Source organism: Carlito syrichta, unplaced genomic scaffold, assembly GCF_000164805.1.
Source record: "Carlito syrichta isolate Samal-C Ts95f unplaced genomic scaffold, Tarsius_syrichta-2.0.1 Scaffold305641, whole genome shotgun sequence".
Taxonomy (NCBI): domain Eukaryota; kingdom Metazoa; phylum Chordata; class Mammalia; order Primates; family Tarsiidae; genus Carlito; species Carlito syrichta.
Genome location: NW_007249737.1, coordinates 71,934 through 76,366, shown reverse-complemented (window position 1 = coordinate 76,366; position 4,433 = coordinate 71,934). Strand labels below are relative to the sequence as shown.

Genomic DNA, 4,433 nt, shown 5'->3' with positions numbered 1-4,433 from the left:
TGGCTGCGCCGCCCATGGCGCGGGGCCCGGTGGCGCCTGCGCATCTCGGGCGTCCCGGCGCTCGACCGGCGGGCTGGGGCGCGCCCGAGACCGTGGGAGTCAGGGCAGCCGAACCCGGGGCCGGCGGTCTGCGCGCCTTGGGTGTGTGTCTTGCTGGGGGAGGGTTTGGCGTGGCGCGCGGCGTGAACTCCATGCGGGTTTTTCCAGCCAGTCAGCCAGAATCTGCCCATTGTCAGCTGATGCAGAGTCACCCTGCCGTTCCTACTTTGAGGAGTTGCAGAGACACATATTCCATTACGGAGGGCCACCTGCAGGCCTTCGGCGGCCAAGATCCCTTGTGACGCAGCAAATGCCCGTCTTCCTACCAGACCCTTTGGAACCAGGCCCTGCACAGGGCAGATATACCCCTGAAAGGCCAGGAGGCTCATCTTCGATATTTGTGTGGCTTTCACATTCACTCAAACAAACATTTATAGAGCCTCTGCTTCCTGTCAGGCGCCAGAATAGATATTTTGAAGAGCGAGCAGACAGTGATTCAACACGTGGGTCCCACAGTCCAGGTGGGGATTGGCGGTTGAATGGTTATAAACAGAAATCCCTCTAACAGGACCCTGATTGGGGCGGTGCTGTCACAGAGGCACAGAGGGAAGGAGACTGGGTGAAAAATGATTTTTTGATTTAGGAGATTAGGAAAGGCAGCTTGGAGGAGGTGTTATTTGAACCATCTGGGACTTGTCCAGATGAGAAGTCAGGTTTGGTGTAGGATGAGCAAGGTATGGAAATGGAAAAGCACAGGGCCTGTGAGAAAAGTATAGTTGGAAGTGTGATTTGGAGGGGCCAGGTGAGGACTGAGACACCTAGCTTGTGTACTCTGATTTGCAATTCGATAAGCACTTATGAATAGCACTTAATCCTTTGTTCTAATGTCAGTTCTTACTTCTGGCCCCCAAATCTTGGCTGTGTCTTTAATTTGTCACATCCCACATTCAGTCTGTCAGTAAATGGTAGTGGGCTCAGCCCTCAAAATAAAGCCGCCAGACTGACCAATTCTGATCACCTCCATAGCTTCTGCCAGAGCTGGCAGCCTCTTCATACACTTCTAAGGAGCACCTTTTCACATCTCACTGGGATTTTGCAGTGCACAATCTGTATGCCTGTCTATTGTGGCCCTAGATTACTGCCATACCTTCTAACTGGTCTCCTTGCTTCTGCTCCTGTCCATCCTCAATCTGTTATTAACCCAGTGAGAATTATCTTATTCAGATGTAAGTCTGATCATGGCACTTCTTTGCTTAAACTCTCTTAATTCATTTAAAAATTATGTGCCTATTGTGTGCAAGGTACTGCTTAATGTGTTGGGACTACAACAGTGAACACAACAGACAAAAATTGCTGGTATCCAAGAGCTTACATTCTAATAAGACTAAAAGACAACAAATAAGCTAAATGAATACAGTACCCAGAGTGTTATAATGTGGTTAAGTGCCAAGGAGGAAAAAAGATGGAAGCAGGGAAGCGGGATAGAAAATGTCAGGCTGGGGGTGGGATTGATGGGGTGGTCAAGGATATCTCACGAGTAGACATTTGAGTGAAACACTGAAGTGAGAGAATTAGTCCTGTGAATATTGGGGAGGGGTGTTCCAGGTAGAGGGAACAGTAAGAGTAAAGACCCTGAAGCAGGAGCTGACCTGGCATGTCCCAAGGACAGCAAGAAGGCCACCGGGACCAAGTGCAGTCAGCAAACAGTGGGATGCAGTCATAGAGGTAATGGGGACCTAGAACACGCAGGGCTTGTATGTCATCTCTAAAGATTTTGGCTTTTATTCTGACAATATTTTGGTGCAGAAGTGATAGGATCATGCATGCTATGTTGAGCAGAATCTGAAGGGAAGTTTCGGTGGAGGCAGGGAGGCTATAACAAAATCCAGGCAAAAAGGGATGGAGGCTTAGACTAAGATGGCAACAGAGCATCCTAGATATAATGTAAAAGTGATATTATCAGTGTTAACAGCTGGGCTGTGGAATGTGCAAGAAAGAAAGATTTAGAGGAACGAGTTTGTAGGACAATTGCACAAATGCAGTTTTGGAAAGGTTAAATGTGAGATACCTGCTAAACATTCAAGTGCAGATGTTGGATGGGCAGTTATTTATGTAAGTCTGGAGTTCAGGGGAGAAGGTTGGGTTAGAAATAAACACTTGGGAGTTGGCAGCATGCGAATCATATAGATGTTTGAGACAGGGTCTCACTTTGTCGCCCAGGCTGGAGTGCAGTGGCACGATCATGGCTCACTGCAGCCTTGAACTCCACTCAAGTTTTCCTCTTGCCTCAGCCTTGTTTTGGCTGCAAGTAACAGACACTTTAAGTATGCTTAAACAACAGAGTAAAAACAGAGCATGCCTTACAGAGCTGAAGGACAGGAGGGAAGCTATTGTTGCTGCTGCTGCTTTTCTTTCTCCCTTCACCTCTGTTAATATTTCTTCTCTCTCTCTCTCTCTCTCTCTCTCTCTCTCTCTCTGTCTCTCTCTGAAGATTGGCTTTCTCTCCTTTGCTGTGGCTTCAGGGCCCAATATAGTGTAACTACCCTCCTCCAGCAGCCAAACCACATGTCCCCACCCCACAGAGGTCGGTTTGCATTCTTTCACAGTGCCAGGGGACAGAATGATAGGGTCATCTTGGGTCTGGTGTCTCTCCTTGACCCAGACCTCCATGGCCAAGAGGGTGGTCTCAAGGCCCAGCTACAACTGCAGAGGCCAAATCCTCTGTGGAGAAGTGACCCTGAGGGGAGGGGATCAGATAAGCAGGACAAACTCCCCAAGAGATGACCACTGCAGAGAGTGTTTGTGATGTGTTATCTGAGGAGAAATGGCCATCACCCAAGTCTAATCTGCTGACTGGACTATGTCTCAGACTAAACAAGGTGTTTCCATTAGTTGTGCCTTGGCTGAACTGGGTTATACAGTTAAATCCTTGACTTTTATTGAAGGTCTCTGTGAAACAAGCTATATGAGTGTCATGTTTGCATTTGTGAGAAAACGGTGATGAGAACATTGTCTACTATACCACTTGATGTTCTATATAATTCTTTTAGACTTTTGTTCCAGAATGAGTCTCTCTCTAAGGAATGTTAGATGTCTGAAGGAGGGCTTTAATACTTGTCAGGTTTGCTCTCGGCCTTAGCTGCATCTTCTTAGAAACCTCTCTGCAGTGAGAGCCAAGTGGAAGAAGAAGCGAACACACAAACTGAAGTGCAAAAGAAGAAAGATGAGGCAGAGGTCCAAGTGAACTACTAGCTTGTGCACCCATGGAGGCCATAGGCGCAGAAGCATGGAATGCCACAGGCCCAGGATGATGGTACAAGTTGTCAGATTGCATGCTATCTAACTTGCCCCTCAATGGATCTAGAATTTCATCGTCATCTGATCACCGAGACCACCTCAGAGAGACCCACCTTGCTCCCTATCAAAACAGTCCCTGTTGGTCCTTTGCTCTGGACCTGTGACATTCTGAACTGGTTCTGCATTGAGTTGTGACTGATTGTAACAAGTATACAATAAATCATCTTTTCTGTCTTAGCTGAAGAATCAAAACAAAAGATTAAAGTGCCAGGCTTCCCTTTTGCATGACCTCAAAGGAGCTTCCATTAACTTGTAAAGTTATCATGCAGAACTGAGCTAGGCTGGAACTTCCAAGCAAGACTAAATGGTCAGAAGAGAAATGGCCAAGGAATCATATAGTCTCTATATATCTGGTTAGGGATCTCAAAACTCAAATGGCCATAGTGTCCAGGAAATTGACAAAGATGATGTGGGTAGTTTTAAGATAGTAGGTGCAAGCTATTTGTATTGAGTTGAAGCATAACTCAGCTGCCTAGTTATATTGTCTTTTAAAATACTAGACTGGCCAAATCAGTCAAATGGAACACTTCAGAAGCAGGCTGCCCATGTTCAGACTTTGGAATCTGACACAAAAAGGGCTGGTCTTAAGCTCTTCAGTGTGGGGTCTCTGCGTAAGATGTTTCCCTGCCCAAACCCAACTTTCCCTCCTTATCACTAAGGTAAAGATAGGACCATCTCCTCCTCCCACCTGGTAATGCCAAGGACCCACCAAGGCTTCATGTCCAGAAATGCACAAGTTCTCTTTCCTGCCTGAGGTCCACCTCCTGTGTTCCTGTTTCCTGCGAATGCTTTGCCACTTGCCCCCTTTAGAAGAGATTCTGCTGCTAACCCATGGGAGGGCAGCCAGCTCTGCAAGTAGTCATGTCAGAATGCAACCTGGCGAGCCCAGCATCAGGACAAGGATGCACACACTGTTGTAGGAGTACTTTCTCTTTTCTTTATTTTTTGAGTTGGAGTCTCACTCTGTCGCCCAGACTGAGTGCAGTGGCCGCTCCCGGCCACCTCAGCCTCGACCTGCTGGGCTCCGGCGATCCTTC

General features: G+C 47.4%; 1 protein-coding gene across 2 annotated transcripts in view; it reads left to right on the top strand.

Moving 5' to 3' along the window:
* Positions 1-4,433, top strand: part of BDH1 (3-hydroxybutyrate dehydrogenase 1) — a 41,799-nt gene that overhangs the window by 1,177 nt on the left and 36,189 nt on the right. Inside the window, exon 2 of one of the 2 annotated variants that reach the window (XM_021714386.1) lies at positions 208-355. The exons of the other annotated variant lie outside the window; for it this stretch is intronic. The gene's annotated coding sequence lies outside the window, so the exon portion shown is untranslated. The remainder of the gene's footprint in view (positions 1-207; positions 356-4,433) is intronic. 2 annotated transcript variants of the gene reach the window in all.